The 19,124-nt window shown below is 37.8% G+C and overlaps 1 protein-coding gene across 2 annotated transcripts in view; it reads left to right on the top strand.

The window, feature by feature from the left end:
• The window catches only part of RAD51B (RAD51 paralog B), a 648,001-nt gene that overhangs the window by 269,123 nt on the left and 359,754 nt on the right, over positions 1–19,124 (top strand). The gene's annotated exons all lie outside the window — the stretch shown is intronic.

The raw sequence follows: 19,124 nt of genomic DNA, 5'->3' as shown, positions 1-19,124 counted from the left end.
GTGTTTTATTTCTGTTTTCCTAATTTTGTTTCTTTATCCCTTAGGAGAAGGGATATCAATGGCCCAGAGGTCCTTTAATACACATTTAATTAGCTGATTTTTTTAATATAACTCAAATATCCAAATATAGAATTCTTAAATTCCTTTAGTAAAGATTGATAATAGGACTATTCTTAGTTCATTCCTTTGTTAACTCAGGATAGGCTCACATTGCCAGAGAATAAAACTCAGTCTTTATTTCAGTTCTTTCCTACAGTCAGTGACAACCATGTCAGAACATTGGTGATAGTAAACCTTTGTAGACTAAACTGGAATGAGCTACATAAACCCAACAAGCTGAAATGTTACTCAGATTTTTAAAAGTCAACTATATAATTTAGGGCAGGAAATATTTAATTTTATAGAATTTAGTATGAAAAAGACCTAAAATTTTAGTTCCCTATAAACTCAAAGTCTGCCATCAGTGTCATACACTTGTGACATGGACTTTTACATAAGCCACATTTACATAAGCACATGTCCAGACCAAAGATGGGCATATTATCCCTATCTCTGCTAAGATCAGGCCACCTTTTGTTTGACTGTTTGGAAATATTTTGATAAATGACTTTACTTAGGAGGGAATCATTCAAGTTAGAGATTGGAAGTCAACTCACATGAAATAGTACAGTTTAACAAACTGGAGTTACATAGTCTAAAAAGAATTTTGGGGGTATGTTTCAGTTAGGATTCTTTGATTGCATAAACTAGTTAAACAATAACATACCTCATTGGAAGAGTATCAAGGAGTTTACAGACTCAAAGAGAAGGTGGAAGAATCAGGCTTAGAAAAAATGGGCGCCACAGCAGAGGTCTCAGTAAGCCTGGTGGTCATATTCTGCAGGGTTTCACCGCAGAGTGATCGTGCCTCGGCAACCTTCAGCATTTTTGTCAAGATTCAAAACTAGGGTGTCTAGCTTGGGCCATGTGCTCACTCTTTGGCTAGAGGAAGGCAAGATACCTTGACTCACAGTCCCACCAGGCTATATTCAGTAGGGGAGAGGTAATTTCCCACAAAGAATTGGGGTGCTATTATTGAAATAACAGGGAAAGGGTATGCTATATGTCAAAAAGTAACAAATGTCAAAAAGTAACATTTGTCAAAAAGTAACAAATGTCCACAACAGGTTATGTGATCATGATCTTTGAATATTTGGAAAAGAGGTGAGACTTGGTACAGAAGTAGGGCAATGATTAGAATGTCAAGGGGGTCTTACTGTATTTCAACTTGAGGAAAAACCTAACAATTAGAGGTATTAACAGGCTGCAGTGTGAGGTTCTGGACCTCTCATTTTTATTAGGATTCTTTTGGTTGCATGCAGCAGAAATTTGACTTGCACTAGCTTGGTAAAATGAGAAAATTATTAGAAAAATACTAGAACTATCTCATGTGAACAAGGGAAGGATTGACCAGCCAAACTGTGGGAAGGGCAGACATCCCACTGGGACTCAGAAACAACTAGAACAAGGGACTCAAATGCATCTGGCCCTACTTCTGTTTCTACCATCACTGCTTCTCTCTGAGTTGTGGCTTCATTTTTTTTTCTTTGCAGACTCTCTCTCATGTACGTTGTGTGAAACATGGTTGCTAAGAGTGCCTGAGTTTCACATCTCACAATGCTGCAGAGAAACTCTCTTTCTCTATCACATTTGAGAAAAATTTTGGGACTAGGCTCTGGTCCACCTTGTGCCAGGTGTCCAACTCTGGGCAAATCAACTAAGGCTAAGGGACTGGATACTCAGTTTGGTTCAGGTACCTTCTCTGGACTGAACTCTAGAGTACAGGAGAAATTTGGCTGTTGGTAGAACCACAACTGAGAAGAGCAGTTCACCACAGAATAAAGAGGGATGCTTTTGTCAGAAAGGAATGTGGTGGGCAGGTAAGACAATAAGTGTCCATTGCTCCGTCCCTGTACATGTTCAAACAAAGGTTGGACCAGTCAGAGATATTACAGAAAGGATTCTTACGTTGGTGGAAATTTGAACTGGAATTCTTAGAACCCTAAGCTCTGAGAACTTAGAACCTTAAGTTCTTTCCAACTTGGAGATGCAAAGATTCCAGCTGCTTTCTAAATAAGGCAGGCATATATTAGTTTTGGGTTGTACATGAAAATTTCTTTTTCTGTGTATTACCACTCAACAGTTATTCTAGTTGGAAACCAGGGAACATTTACCCAGCTTTTTTTTTTTTTTTAGTTTGAGAGCAGAAGAAAATATTTTATTATTTAAAAATGAATGTCCAGGGGAGGGGTCATGTATACTTAAAAAAAAAAATGGAACTTAGGGACTTAAAATCACATAAATTATCTTCAAAGGGATAGAACACTATTAAATTTGAATTATTTGGTTTTTTTTAATTTTTGAATTTTATTTTATTTATTTTTTTATACAGGAGGTTCTTATTAGTTGTCAGTTTTATACACATCAGCGTATACATGTCAATCCCAATCACCCAATTTAGCACACCACCATCCCCACCCCTCCGTGGCTTTCCCCCCTTGGTGTCCATATATTTGTTCTCTACATCTGTGTCTCAACTTCTGCCCTGCAAACCGGTTCATCTGTAACATTTTTCTAGATTCCACATACATGTGTTAATATACGATATTTCTTTTTCTCTTTCTGACTTACTTCACTCTGTATGACAGTCTCTAGATCCATCCACGTCTCAACAAATGACTCAATTTCGTTCCTTTTTATGGCTGAGTAATATTCCATTGTATATATGTACCACATCTTCTTTATGCATTCTTCTGTTGCTGGGCATTTAGGTTGCTTCTATGACCTGGCTATTGTAAATAGTGCTGCAATGAACATTGGGGTGCATGTGTCTTTTTGAATTATGGTTTTCTCTGGGTATATGCCCAGTAGTGGGATTGCTGGATCATATGGTAATTCTATTTTTAGTTTTTGAAGGACCCTCCATACTGTTCTCCATAGTGGCTGTATCAATTTACATTCCCACCAACAGTGCAAGAGAGTTCCCTTTTCTCCACACCCTCTCCAGCATTTGTTGTTTGTAGATTTTCTGATGATGCCCATTCTAACTGGTGTGAGATGATACCTCATTGTAGTTTTGATTTGCATTTCTCTAATGATTAGTGATGTTGAGCAGCTTTTCATGTGCTTCTTGGCCATCTGTATGTCTTCTTAGGAGAAATGTCTATTTAGGTCTTCTGCCCATTTTTGGATTGGGTTGTTTGTTTCTTTAATATTGAGCTGCATGAGCTTTTTATGTATTTTGGAGATTAATCCTTTGTCCATTGATTCGTTTGCAAATATTTTCTCCCATTCTGAGGGTTGTCTTTTCGTCTTGTTTATGGTTTCCTTTGCTGTACAAAAGGTTTGCAGTTTCATTAGGTCCCATTTGTTTATTTTTGTTTTTATTTCCATTACTCTAGGAGGTGGATCAAAAAAGATCTTGCTGTGATTTATGTCAAAGAGTGTTCTTCCTATGTTTTCTTCTAAGAGTTTTATAGTGTCCGGTCTTACATTTAAGTCTAGAATCCATTTTGAGTTTATTTTTGTGTATGGTGTTAGGGAGTGTTCTAATTTCATTGTTTTACATGTAGCTGTCCAGTTTTCCCAGCACCACTTATTGAAGAGACTGTCTTTTCTCCATTGTATATGCTTGCCTCCTTTGTCATAGATTAGTTGACCATAGGTGCGTGGGTTTATCTCTGGGCTTTGTATCTTGTTCCATTGATCCATGTTTCTGTTTTTGTGCCAGTACCATATTGTCTTGATTACTGTAGCTTTGTAGTATAGTCTGAAGTCAGGGATTCTGATTCCTCCAGCTCCGTTTTTTTCCCTCAAGACTGCTCTGGCTATTCGGGGTCTTTTGTGTCTCCATACAAATTTTAAGATTTTTTACTCTAGTTCCGTAAAAAATGCCATTGGTAATTTGATAGGGATTGCATTGAATCTGTAGATTGCTTTGGGTAGTATAGTAATTTTCACAATGTTGATTCTTCCAAGCCAAGAACATGGTATATCTCTCCATCTGTTGGTATCGTCTTTAATTTCTTTCATCAGTGTCTTATAGTTTTCTGCATACAGGTCTTTTGTCTCCCTAGGTAGGTTTATTCCTAGGTATTTTATTCTTTTTGTTGAAATGGTAAATGAGAGTGTTTCCTTAATTTCTCTTTCCGATTTTTCATTATTAGTGTATAGGAATGCAAGAGATTTCTGTGCATTAATTTTGTATCCTGCAACTTTACCAAATTCATTGATTAGCTCTAGTAGTTTTCTGGTGGCATTTTTAGGATTCTCTATGTATCATGTCGTCTGCAAACAGTGACAGTTTTACTTCTTCTTTTCCAATTTGTATTCTTTTTATTTCTTTTTCTTCTCTGATTGCTGTGGCTAGGACTTCCAAAACTATGTTGAATAATAGTGGTGAGAGTGGACATCCTTGTCTTGTTCCTGATCTTAGAGGAAATGCTTTCAGTTTTTCACCATTAAGAATGATGTTTGCTGTGGGTTTGTCGTATATGGCCTTTATTATGTTGAGGTAGGCTCCCTCTGTGCCCACTTTCTGGAGAGTTTTTATCATAAATGGGTGTAGAATTTTGTCAAAAGCTTTTTCTGCATCTATTGAGATGATCATATGGTTTTTATTCTTCAATTTGTTAATGTGGTGTATCACGGTGATTGATTTGCGTATATTGAAGAATCCTTGCATCCCTGGGATAAATCCCACTTGATCATGGTGTATTATCCTTTTAATGTGTTGTTGGACTCTCTTTGCTAGTATTTTGTTGAGGAGTTTTGCATCTATATTCATGAGTGATATTGGTCTGTAAATTTCCCTTTTTGTAGTGCCTTTGTTTGGTTTTGGTATCAGGGTGATGGTGGCCTCATAGAATGAGTTTGGGAGTGTTCCTTCCTCTGCAATTTTTTGGAAGAGTTTGAGAAGGATGGGTGTTAGCTCTTCTCTAAATGTTTGATAGAATTCACCTGTGAAGCCATCTGGTCCTGGACTTCGGTTTGTTGGAAGATTTTTAATCACAGTTTCAATTTCATTACTTGTGTTTGGTCTGTTCATATTTTCTGTTTCTTCCTGGTTCAGTCTTGGAAGGTTATACCTTTCTAAGAATTTGTCCATTTCTTCCAGGTTGTCCATTTTGTTGGCATAGAGTTGCTTGTAGTAATCTCTTAGGATGCTTTGTATTTCTGTGGTGTCTGTTGTACCTTCTTCTTTTTCATTTCTAATTTTATTGATTTGAGTCCTCTCCCTCTTTTTCTTGATGAGTCTGGCTAATGGTTTATCAATTTTGTTTATCTTCTCAAAGAACCAGATTTTAGTTTTATTGATCATTGCTATTGTTTTCTTTGTTTCTATTTCATTTATTTCTGCTCTGATCTTTATGATTTCTTTCCTTCTGCTAACTTTGGGGTTTTTTTGTTCTTCTTTCTCTAGTTTCTTTAGGTGTAAGGTTAGATTGTTTATTTGAGATTTTTCCTGTTTCTTTAGGTAGGCTTGTATAGCTATAAACTTCCCTCTTAGAACTGCTTTTGCTGCATCCCATAGGTTTTGGATTGTCGTGTTTTCATTGTCATTTGTCTCTAGGTATTTTTTGATTTCCCCTTTGATTTCTTCAGTGATCTCTTGGTTATTTAGTAGCGTATTGTTTAGCCTCCATGTGTTTGTGTTTATTATGTTTTTTTCCCTGTAATTGATTTCTAATCTCATAGTTTTGTGGTCAGAAAAGATGCTTGATGTGATTTCAATTTTGTTAAATTTACTGATGCTTGATTTGTGACCCAAGATGTGATCTATCCTGGAGAATGTTCCGTGCGCACTTGAGAAGAAAGTGTAATCTGCTGTTTTTGGATGGAATGTCCTATAAATATCAATTAAATCTATCTGGTCTATTGTGTCATTTAAAGCTTCTGTTTCCTTATTTATTTTCATTTTGGATGATCTGTCCATTGGTGTAAGTGAGGTGTTAAAGTCCCCCACTATTACTGTGTTACTGTCGATTTCCTCTTTTATAGCTGTTAGCAGTTGCCTTATGTATTGAGGTGCTCCTATGTTTGGTGCATAAATATTTACAATTGTTATATCTTCTTCTTGGATTGATCCCTTGATCATTATGCAGTGTCCTTCTTTGTCTCCTGTAATAGTCTTTATTTTAAAGTCTATTTTGTCTGATATGAGAATTGCTACTCCAGCTTTCTTTTGATTTCCATTTGCATGGAATATCTTTTTCCATCCCCTCACTTTCAGTCTGTATGTGTTGCCAGGTCTGAAGTGGGTCTCTTGTAAACAGCATATATATGGGTCTTGTTTTTGTATCCATTCAGCAAGCCTGTGTCTTCTGGTTGGAGCATTTAATCCATTCACGTTTAAGGTAATTATTGATATGTATGTTCCTATGACCATTTTCTTAATTGTTTTGGGTTTGTTTTTGTAGAATCTTTTCTTCTCTTCTGTTTCCCACTTAGATAAGTTGCTTTAACATTTGTTGTAGAGCTGGTTTGGTGGTGCTGAATTCTCTTAGCTTTTGCTTGTCTGTAAAACTTTTGATTTCTCCATCGAATCTGAATGAGATCCTTGCCGGGTAGAGTAATCTTGGTTGTAGTTTCTTCCCTTTCGTCACTTTAAGTGTATCCTGCCACTCCCTTCTGGCTTGTGGAGTTTCTGCTGAAAAATCAGCTGTTAACCTTATGGGCGTTCCCTTGTATGTTATTTGTCATTTTTCCCTTGCTGCTTTCAATAATTTGTCTTTGTCTTTAATTTTTGCCAATTTGATTACTATGTGTCTCAGCGTGTTTCTCCTTGGGTTTATCCTGTATGGCACTCTCTGCGCTTCCTGGACTTGGGTGGCTATTTCCTTTCCCATGTTAGGGAAATTTTCAACTATAATCTCTTCAAATATTTTCTCTGGTCCTTTCTGTCTCCTCCTTCTGGGACCCCTATAATGCAAATGTTGTTCCATTTATTGTTGTCCCAGAAGTCTCAGGCTGTCTTCATTTCTTTTCATTCTTTTTTCTTTATTCTGTTCTGCAGCAGTGAATTCCACCATTCTGTCTTCCAGGTCACTTATCCGTTCTTCTGCCTCAGTTATTCTGCTATTGATTCCTTCTAGTGTAGTTTTCATTTCAGTTATTGTATTGTTCATCTCTGTTTGTTTGTTCTTCAGTTCTTCTAGGTCTTTGTTAAACATTTCTTGCATCTTCTCAATCTTTGCCTCCATTCTTTTTCCGAGGTCCTGGATCATCTTCAGTATCATTATTCTGAATTCTTTTTCTGGAAGGTTGCCTATCTCCACTTTATTTAGTTGTTTTTCTGGGGTTGTATCTTGTTCCTTCATCTGGTACATAGCCCTCTGCCTTTTCATCTTGTCTATCTTTCTGTGAATGTGGTTTTTGTTCCACAGGCTGCAGGATTGTAGTTCTTCTTGCTTCTGCTGTCTGCCCTCTGAATTATTTGTTCTAAGATGATTTGAAAAAACTTTTTATTTTGAAATAGTTATAGATTCACAGGAAAGTGCAACGAAATGTCCAGGGAAGTCTCCTGTGCCCTTCACCCAGCCTCCTCTAATGTTAATATCTTGTGTGACTCTAGTACAATACCAAAACCAGGAAACTTGCATTGGTAAAATCCACTGAGGTTACTTTTCACCAGTTGTTATATATGCACTCATTTGTCTGTGTGTGTATGTATGTAATTCTGCAGTTTAATCACATGTGTAGCTTTGTTTAACCGCCATCAACATATTTAACTGTACCATTACCACAAGTATCTCCATAGCCACACCCATACCATCCCCCAGTCCCTAACCTCTGGCAACCACTAACCTGTTCTCCACATCTATAATTATGTTATTTCACAAATGTTATATAAATGGAATCATGCTGTATGTGTCCTTTTGAGATGGACTGTTTTCACTCAGCATAATTTCCTTAAGGTTCGTCCACGCTGTTGTGTGGATATATAATTCATACCTTGTTATTGCTGAGTATTATTCTATGGTATGGATGTACCATAGTTTGCTTAACTATTCACCCTTTTAAGGATATTTGGATAGTTTCCATTTGGAGGCTATTATGAATAAAGCTGCTATGAACATTCATGTACAAGTTTCCAAATGAAATTGTTTTCATTTCTCTAAGATATGTGTCTAAGAGTGCATATCTGGGTTGTTTGTTAAATCTGTTTTTAGTTTTAAAAGGCACAGTCAAACTATTCCCAGAGTTGCTATTCCATTTTACATTCCCCCCAGCAAAGTTTGAGTCTTCTAGTTTCTTCGTGTCCTCTTCAGCAATTGGTGTTATCACAAATTTTTATTTTATCCATTTTGATAGGTGTATAGTTAATTTCATTGTGGTTTAAATTTATATTTTTCTAGTGACTAATGATACTGAACATCTTTTTATGTGCTTACTTGCCGTTTGTGTATCTTCTTTGCTGGAATGTCTGTGCACATCTTTTTTCCTTATTTTCTAATTGAATTGCTTGTTTTTTTAATGTTGAATTTTGAGAATTCTCTTCATAGTCTGGATACAAGTCCTTTGTTAGATATGTGGTTTACAAATATTTTCTACCAGGCTGTAAATTGTTCTTTCATCCTCTTAACATGGTCTTTTGCAGAGAAAAAGTTTTAAATTTTGTTGAAGATGATTCTATTTTAAATAATGAAGGAATAGATTTTTCATGTTTGTGATTGATCTAAAGAATTTTAAATTGCCAAATTACCCGCTCCACCTTCTCCTTTTTCTGCTGAGACATGGTTAAATTTAAAACAAGTAAAATCATTTAGCATACGGTGTTCAAATGTAGTGGAATGCCTGTGTGTTTGACTCTTCTAAAACCTATTTTTTTCTCTTTAGTGGTATTTTAATTAATGAAGAAAAAGAAAATTCAGCTTCTTTATGGAGGTAGTTTCATTTTGAATTTCAGCAAGATATTACAGACTGGAAAGAGGACACGTGATTCTACTTGTACCACTGACTTTGCAAATAAAGACACCTCACATTACTACTATTTTCCTCTCCACACAATCCCAAACACACCAGGAAGTGCAGCCACATTCCATATTGCTTTGCTTATACATGTTTGTCCTTTGGGTTTTCCTTTGGGCAGTCCATTTGTTCAGTCTAAAATACTGCATCACCTACCAATACATCAGGGTTATAATGGGGAACAGGATAGACATATAGGTGCTGCCCTCATGGAGTTTACATTTTCGTTCTTACTGTAGACTTGTGTTGCCCGTCAGTGTTTCACTGATTCAGTTAAACATCCTTATTTCCCATTTCTTGTTACAGAATCTTTCTTACTCATCCAGAATAGTGTGTCCAAATTTCAGTGAATGATTTTAATGCTTTGGGAGTGGTTGCATTCCATTAAAATGAAAACCAAGCCAAACAAGTAATACAAGCATACACATGAAAATATGTTATGAGGAGGATAATCCTCATATTTAGTTACTTTCTTGCCAATTAAGGAAATTTTTGGCAGAGACTTAAGTTATCTTAAAAGTGATTGAGGATTCTAAATATGAGACCTCAAAGGCTCCCATTCACCTTACTCTTTAAAATGAAGCCCAGCCATTTGAATTAACCGGTTAATCAAATACCTTTTGCATAGGCCGTGTTTTTAAAAAACTTGATCTTGTGTAATTTATAATAACTGTGATTCCATGTTAGTTTTATGGTATAAATGAGACACTTTTCCAATCTGTAAACTGGCTGACCTATTTGTAGTCTGGCTTAAATGTAAATTGCTCAAACATAGAGAAAATTCTAAAATAGCATCTAAAATGTGTTAGTTAAAAAATCAAAATTGGTTAAGAAACATTCTGAGTTGAGATTTTAATTTTGAGTTAAATTCTTTGTTATTCAATAGGATAACAAAGTGATAGGATAAATAGAATTAAGAACAGAGGGAGAAAGAAACTAATATGCTCACATCTGTGAGAGATGATATTCTTTAGCATTGTTATAGCTGAACTTTGGAACCTACATCAAAGTGGAGAGTTCTTGTAGATTTGTAATAGTCATTGACTGATTAGAACTTTTTTTATTAGAAAGTAATACAAAAATATAAATAAAACTCTTTATTAGGTTGTATTTGTCTATAAGTTACATAACTTCAACTCCAAGTGATTTAACAAAAGGAAATTTACCATCTTGTCATTTCACATGATGAGAATACAGACTTGTTAACAATTCAGCGACTCCCTGATTTCATTAAGAACTCATATTCCATCCATTACTCTACTCTGCCATTTAGTGGGGAGGCTTTGGTCTCAGACTAGCTCTCCTCATGTTCACAAAGCGGCTGTAGCATTTCTATCACAATCTAAAGCAACAATATCCAAAGACAGCAGAGACCCTCCCTTGTGCAACTTTTTTTAGGAATAAGGAAACCTTTCAGAAAAGCCACTTGACAGACTTTCCCATATGTTTTACTGACCAGAATTCTGTAACGTGACCATTTTTTTTTTAACATCTTTATTGGGGTATAATTTCTTTACAATGGTGTGTTAGTTTCTGCTGTATAACAAAGTGAATCAGCTATACATATACATACATCCCCATATCTCCTCCCTCTTGTGTCTCCCTCCCACCCTCCCTATCCCACCCCTCTAGGTGGACGCAAGCACCGAGCTGATCTCCCTGTGCTATGCGGCTACATTTGGTAGTGTATATATGTCCATGCCACTCTCGCACTTCGTCCCAGCTTACCCTTCCCCCTCCCCATGTCCTCAAGTCCATTCTGTATGTCTGCATCTTTATTGCTGCCCTGCCCCATTTTTATTTTATTTTATTTTTTTTTAGATTCCATATATATATGTTAGCATGTGGTATTTATTTTTCTCTTTTGACTTACTTCACTCTGCATGACAGTCTCTAAGTCCATCCACCTCACTACAAACAACTCAATTTCATTTCTTTTTATGGCTGAGTAATATTCCATTGTATATATGTGCCACATCTTCTTTATCCATTCATCTGTCGATGGACACTTAAGTTGCTTCTATGTCCTGGCTATTGTAAATAGAGCTGCAATGAACATTGTGGTACATGACTCTTTTTGAATTAAGGTTTTCTCAGGGTATATGCCCAGTAGTGGGATTGCTGAGTCATATGGTAGTTCTATTTTTAGTTTTTTGAGGAACCTCCATACTGTTCTCCATAGTGGCTGTATCAATTTACATTCCCACCAACAGTGCAAGAGGGTTCCCTTTTCTCCACACCCTCTCCAGCATTTATTGTTTGTAGATTTTTTGATGATGGCCATTCTGACCGGTGTGAGGTGATACCTCATTGTAGTTTTGATTTGCATTTCTCTAATGATTAGTGATGTTGAGCAACTTTTCATGTGCTTCTTGGCCATCTGTATGTCTTCTTTGGAGAAATGTCTATTTAGGTCTTCTGCCCATTTTTGGATTGGGTTGTTTGTTTTTTTGATATTGAGCGGCATGACCTGCTTGTAAATTTTGGAGATTAATCCTTTGTCAGTAGCTTCATTTGCAAATATTTTCTCCCATTCTGAGGGTTGTCTTTTCGTCTTGTTTATGGTTTCCTTTGCTGTGCAAAAGCTTTGAAGTTTCATTAGGTCCCATATGTTTATTTTTGTTTTATTTCCATTTCTCTAGGAGGTGGGTCAAAAAGGATCTTCCTGTGATTTATGTCATAGAGTGTTCTGCCTATGTTTTGCTCTGAGGGTTTTATAGTGTCTGGCCTTACATTTAGGTCTCAAATCCATTTTGAGTTTATTTTTGTGTATGGTGTTAGGGAGTGTTCTAATTTCATTCTTTTACATGCAGCTCTCCAGTTTTCCCAGCACCACTTATTGAAGAGGCTGTCTTTTCTCCATTGTGTAGTCTTGCCTCCTTTATCAAGTATAAGGTGACCATATGTGTGTGGGTTTATCTCTGGGCTTTCTATCCTGTTCCATTGATTTATATTTTTGTTTTTGTGCCAGTACCATACTGTCTTGATTACTGTAGCTTTGTAGTATAGTCTGAAGTTCAGCAGCCTGATTCCTCCAGCTCCGTTTTTCCTCCTCAAGATTGCTTTGGCTATTCGGGGTCTTTTGTGTTTCCATACAAATTGTGAAATTTTTTGTTCTAGTTCTGTGAAAAATGCCGTTGGCAGTTTGATAGGGATTGCATTGAGTCTGTAGATTGCTTTGGGTAGTAGAGTAATTTTCACAATATTGATTCTTCCAATCCAAGAACATGGTATATCTCTCCATCTGTTGGTATCATCTTTAATTTCTTTCATCAGTGTCTTATAGTTTTCTGCATGCAGGTGTTTTGTCTCCTTAGGTAGGTTTATTCCTAGGTATTTTATACTTTTTGATGCAATGGTAAATAGGAGCATTTCCTTAATTTCTCTTTCAGATTGTTCATCATTAGTGTACAGGAATGCAAGAGATTTCTGTGCATTAATTTTGTATCCTGCAACTTTACCAAATTCATTGATTAGCTCTAGTAGTTTTCTGGTAGCATCTTTAGGATTCTCTATGTATAGTGTCATGTCATCTGCAAACAGTGACAGTTTTACTTCTTCTTTTCTGATTTGGATTCCTTTTATTTCTTTTTCTTCTCTGATTGCTGTGGCTAAAACTTCCAAAACTATGTTGAATAGTAGTGGTGAGAGTGGGCAACCTTGTCTTGTTCCTCATCTTAGTGGAAACGGTTTCAGTTTTTCACCATTGAGAACGATATTGGCTGTGGGTTTGTCATATATGGCTTTTATTGTGTTGAGGTAAGTTTCCTCTATGACTGCTTTCTGGAGGGTTTTTGTCATAAATCGGTGTTGAATTTTGTCGAAAGCTTTTTCTGCATCTATTGAGATGATCATATGGTTTTTCTCCTTCAGTTTGTTTATATGGTGTATCACATTGATTGATTTGCGTATATTGAAGAATCCTTGCATTCCTGGGATAAACCCCACTTGATCATGGTGTATGATCCTTTGCATGTGCTGTTGGATTCTGTTTGCTAGTATTTTGTTGAGGATTTTTGCATCTATGTTCATCAGTGATATTGGCCTGTGTTTTTCTTTCTTTCTGACATCTTTGTCTAGTTTTGGTATCAGGGTGATGGTGGCCTCGTAGAATGAGTTTGGGAGTGTTCCTCCCTCTGCTATATTTTGGAAGAGTTTGAGAAGGATAGGTGTTAGCTCTTCTCTAAATGCTTGACAGAATTCGCCTGTGAAGCCATCTGGTCCTGGGCTTTTGTTTGTTGGAAGATTTTTAATCACAGTTCCAATTTCAGTGCTTGTGATGGTCTGTTTATATTTTCTATTTCTTCCTGGTTCAGTCTCGGAAGGTTGTGCTTTTCTAAGAATTTGTCCATTTCTTCCAGGTTGTCCATTTTATTGGCGTATAGTTGCTTGTCGTAATCTCTCATGATCCTTTGTCTTTCTGCAGTTTCAGTTGTTACCTCTCCTTTTTCATTTCTAATTCTGTTGATTTGAGTCTTCTCTCTTTTTTTCTTGATGAGTCTGGCTAATGGTTTATCAATTTTGTTTATCTTCTCAAAGAACTAGCTTTTAGTTTTATTGATCTTTGCTATTGTTTCCATTATTTCTTTTTGATTTATTTCTGATCTGATCTTTTTGATTTCTTTCCTTCTGCTAACTTTGGGGATTTTTTGTTCTTCTTTCTCTAATTGCTTTAGGTATAAGGTTAGGTTGTTTATTTGAGATGTTTCTTGCTTCTTGATGTAGGATTGTATTGCTATAAACTTCCATCTTAGAACTGCTTTTGCTGTGTCCCATAGGTGTTAGGTTGTCGTGTTTTCATTGTCATTTATATCTAGGTATTTTTTGCTCTCCTCTTTGATTTCTTCAGTGATCTCTTGGTTATTTAATAGTGTATTGTGTAGCCTCCATGTGTTTGTATTTTTTACATATTTTTTCCTGTAATTGATATGTAGTCTCATAGCGTTGTGGTCGGAAAAGATACTTGATATGATTTCAATTTTCTTAAATTTACCAAGGCTTGATTTGTGACCCAAGATATGATCTATCCTGGAGAATGTTCCATGAGCACTTGCGAAGAAAGTGCAATCTGCTGTTTTTGGATGGAATGTCCTGTAAATATCAGTTAAGTCCATCTTGTTTAATGTATCATTTAAAGCTTGTGTTTCCTTATTTATTTTCATTTTGGATGATCTCTCCATTGGTGAAAGTGGGGTGTTAAAGTCCCCTACTATGGTTGCGTTACTGTTGATTTCCCCTTTTATGGCTGTTAGCATTTGCCTTATGTATTGAGGTGCTCCGATGTTGAGTGCATAAATATTTAGAATTGTTATATCTTCTTCTTGGATCGATCCCTTGATCATTGTGTAGTGCCCTTCTTTGTGTCTTGTAATAGTCTTTATTTTAAAGTCTATTTTGTCTGATATGAGAATTTCTACTCCAGCTTTCTTTTGATTTCCATTTGCATGGAATATCTTTTTCCATCCCCTCACTTTCAGTCTGTGTGTGTCCCTAGGTCTGAAGTGGGTCTCTTGTAGACAGCATATGTATGGGTCTTCTTTTTGTATCCATTCAGCCAGTCTATGTCTTTTGGTTGGAGCATTTAATCCATTTACATTTAAGGTAGTTATCAATATGTATGTTCGTATTACCATTTTCTTAACTGTTTTGGGTTTGTTCTTGTAAGCCTTTTCCTTCTCTTGTGCTTCCTGCCTACAGAAATTCCTTTAGCATTTGTTGTGAAGCTGGTTTGGTGTTGCTGAATTCTCTTAGCTTTTGCTTACCTGTAAAGATTTTAATTTCTCCATCAAATATGAATGAGATCTTTGCTGGGGAGAGTAATCTTGGTTGTAGGTTTTTCCCTTTCATCACTTTAAATATGTCCTGCCACTCCCTTCTGGCTTGCAGAGTTTCTGCTGAAAGATCAGCTGTAAACCTTATGGGGATTCCCTTGTATGTTAATTTTTGCCTTTCCCTTGCTGCTTTTAATATTTTTTCTTGTATTTAATTTTTGATAGTTTGATTAATATGTGTCTTTGTGTGTTTCTCCTTCGATTTATCCTGTATGGGAGTGTCTGTGCTTCCTGGACTTGATTGATTATTTCCTTACCCATATTAGGGAAGTTTTCGACTATAATCTCTTCAAATATTTTCTCAGTCCCTTTCTTTTTCTCTTGTTCTTCTGGGACCCCTATAATTCGAATGTTGGTGTGTTTAATGTTGTCCCAGAGGTCTCTGAGACTGTCCTCAATTCTTTTCATTCTTTTTCTTTATTCTGCTCTGCAGTAGTTATTTCCACTATTTTATCTCCCAGGTCACTTATCCGTTCTTCTGCCTCAGTTATTCTGCTATTGATTCCTTGTAGAGAATTTTAAATTTCATTTATTATGTTGGTCATCATTGTTTGTTTGCTCTTTAGTTCTTCTAGGTACTTGTTAAACGTTTTTTGTATTTTCTCCAATCTATTTCTAAGATTTTGGATCATCTTTACTATCGTTACTCTGAATTCTTTTTCAGGTAGACTGCCTATTTCCTCTTCATTTGTTTGGTCTGGTGGGTTTTTACCTTGGTCCTTTATCTGCTGTGTATTTCTCTGTCTTCTCATTTTGCTTAACCTACTGTGTTTGGGGTCTCCTTTTTGCAGGCTGCAGGTTCATAGTTCCCACTGTTTTTGGTGTCTGCTCCCAGTGGGTAAGGTTGGTTCAGTGGATTGTGTAGTCTTCCTGGTGGAGGGGACTAGTGCCTGTGTTCTGGAGGATGAGGCTGGATCTTGTCTTTCTGGTGGGTAGGACCGCGTCTGGTGGTGTGTTTTGGGGTGTTTTTGACCTTACTATGATTTTAGGCAGACTCTCTGCTAATGGGTGGGTTTGTGTTCCTGTCTTGCTAGTTGTTTGGCACAGGGTGCGCAGCACTGTAGCTTGCTGGTTGTTGAGTGTAGCTGGGTCTTAGCGTTCAGATGGAGATCTCAGGGAGAGCTTTTGCTGTTTGATATTACGTGGGGCCAGGAGGTATCTGGTGGAGCAGTGTCCTGAACTCGGTCTCCCACTTCAGAGCCTCAGGCTGGACACCCGGCCAGAGCACCAAGATCCTGTCAGCCACGGCTCAGAAGAAAAGGGAGAGAAAGAAAGAAAGAGAGAGAGAGAAAGGTAAGTAAAATAAAATAAAGTTATTAAAATAGAAAAAAATTGCTAAAAAAATAAAATATAATTAAAAAAACGAAAGAAGAGAGCAACCAAACCAAAAAACAAATACTCCAATGATAACAAGCGCTAAAAACTATACTAAAAAAAAAGAAAACAAAAAACACAAAAAATGGACAGTCAGAACCCTAGGACAAATGGCAAAAGCAAAGCTATACAGACAAAATCATACAAAGAAGCATACACATACACATTCACAAAAAGAGAAAAAGGAAGAAAAAAATATATATATATAAATATAAAAAATTTAAAAAGGCAGAGAGCAACCACATCAATAAACAAATCTTCCAATTATAATAAATTCTAAATACTAAACTAAGATAAACATAAAACCAGAAACTAGTTAGATGCAGAAAGCAAACCCCAAGTCTACAGTTGCTCCCAAAGTCCACCACCTCAATTTTGGGATGATTCGTTGTCTATTCAGGTATTCCACAGATGCAGGGTACATCAAACTGATTGTGGAGCTTTAATCCGCTGCTCCTGAGGCTGCTGGGAGAGATTTCCCTTTCTCTTCTTTGTTCGCACAGCTCCCGGGGTTCAGCTTTGATTTGGCCCCGCCTCTGCATGTAGGTCACCTGATGGCATCTGTTCCCCGCCCAGACAGGAGGGAGTTAAAGGAGCGGCTGATTTGGGGGCTCTGGCTCACTCAGGCAGAGGGGAGGGAGGAATACGGAATGCGAGGGGTGCCTGTGGTGGCAGAGTCTGGCGTGATGTTGTAACAGCCTGAGGCGCTGTGTATTCTCCAGGGGAGCTGTCCCTGGATCACAGGACCCTGGCAGTGGCATGCTGCACAGGCTCCTGGGAGGGGAGGTGTGGAGAGTGACCTGTGCTTGCACACAGGCTTCTTGGTGGCTGCAGCAGCAGACTTAGTATTTCATGCCTGTCTCTGGGGTCTGCACTGGTAGCCGCTGCTTACGCCCATCTCTGGAGCTCGTTTAGGCAGTGTTCTGAATCCCTGTCCTCATGCACCCCGCAACAATGGTCTCTTGACTCTTAGACAGGTCCAGACTTTTTCCCAGACTCCCTCCCGGCTAGCTGTGGCGCACTAGCCCCCTTCAGGCTGTGTTCACGCATCCAGCCCCAGTCCTCTCCCTGGGGTCTGACCTCCGAAGCCAGAGCCTCAGCTCCCAGCTCCCAGCCCCAACCCGCCCTGGCGGGTGAGCAGACAAGCCTCTCAGGCTAGTGAGTGCTGGTCGGCACTGATCCTCTGTGCGGGAATCTCTCCGCTTTGCCCTCTGCACCCCTGTTGCTGCGCTCTCCTCCATGGCTTCAAAGCTTCCCCCCCACCACCCCGCCGTCTCCGCCAGTGAAGGGGCTTCCTAGTGTGTGGAAACTTTTCCTCCTTCACTGCTCCCTCCCACTGGTGCAGGTCCCGTCCCTATTCTTTTGTCTCTGTTTTTCCTTTTGTCTTTTGCCCTGCTCAGGTATGTGGGGAGTTTCCTGCCTTTTGGGAAGTCTGAGGTCTTCTGCCAGCGTTCAGTAGGTGTTCTGTAGGAGTTGTTCCACATGTAGATGTAGTTTTGATGTATTTGTGGGGAGGAAGGTGATCTCCATGTCTTACTCCTCTGCCATCTTGAAGGCGCCCCCTTACGTGCCCATTTTAAAATCAGTTTTAGGCAAGGAGAATGTCATTACCATGTTTGACTAGACTCCATGCTGTCCAACGGAACTTTCTGTAGTGATGGAAATACTCTATATTTGTGCTGTCCAGTACAGTAGCCACTAACCACATATGGCAGTTTTTGAGCAATGAAAATGTGGCTAGTGCCAATGAGGAACTGAATATTTAAAATTAATTTAAATTCAACCATATATGGTTAGTGGATGCCATATTGGGCCACATAGAGCTAGATCAGTCATTTGAGACAGAATGGATGTTGGGTCGTCAACTATGACATTCAGTGCATCTTTCAATGAAACAGTCAACAGGTGGTGCATTTGTTTTTTAGAACTTCTTTCTAATTAGTGACCCACCAAGGAGGCTCTTTTGAAGACAAACCAACCAAATAGATAAAACAAGTGCACACACTTGCATGGGCTAACAGTAGCAGCATCTCCTAGGTGAAAGGGTAAGGTGGGAGATCGTGGTATGACGGCACGTGGCATGGTCCCACTGATAATGGGGGTTGGATTGGCATATAACTGGCTACAAACTCTGCAGGTGAGAGACAGGCTGCTCTTCTCCATTAGGAAGCTGTTTTTTGTTTTTTGGTGTTTTTGTTTGTTTGTCTTTTGCAGTGTTGTAAATAGGGAATGACAACTCTTATTAATATATAATGCCAGAGCCTGCCTGCCTACCTTGTAGGTTGTACAGCCAGGGAAATACATAGATGGCACCTGGGAGGATTTATACCTCCAGTAAATCTTTATCAGTTACTTGCTATGCCCCACGTAGTATTCTAGGTACTGAAAAGATAATAAACAAGACTAAGACTAGTAAGCAAGTTCCTGTTTTAATGGAACTTAGTTGTTACAGACAAATAACTAATATATTTCAAATTGTGGTAAGTGTTAAGAAGAAAAAAAGCAAGGTAATAGGTAGAGTGAAGAAAATAGCCTTAACAAATGCCTAGATCTGTGACTGTCTTGTCAAAAGCTCAGAGGTTTTAAGTTTTTCTTCTGAGGAAAGGACATTTGGTTTTATAGGCTTATTTAATTTAACAGCAAAGAAAAAAAAGTCTCTGGATTAGCTATTTGCCACAAGAAAGGAAAATTAAATTAGTTCCCGTGAATAGTTTCCTGATTGAAAATTAAATTTTGCCTGAGATGTTATAGTGAGCCTGGTAATAGTGACCTGATAATAGGATGAAGTTTATTTCTATTTTGATCATGTTCTTTTGTATCCTTTGCCTTATCTGGAGAACTTTGGCTACTTAAGTCAACTTCTGGGCTCCAGCTCTCTCAACCATAAAATGGCATTATTAATAATAATAA

Source organism: Balaenoptera physalus, assembly GCF_965194825.1.
Source record: "Balaenoptera physalus genome assembly, chromosome: 2".
In the NCBI taxonomy this organism is placed as follows: Eukaryota; Metazoa; Chordata; class Mammalia; order Artiodactyla; family Balaenopteridae; genus Balaenoptera; species Balaenoptera physalus.
Note: the sequence above shows the minus strand (reverse complement) of the source record. Positions and strands in the feature narration are given on the sequence as shown.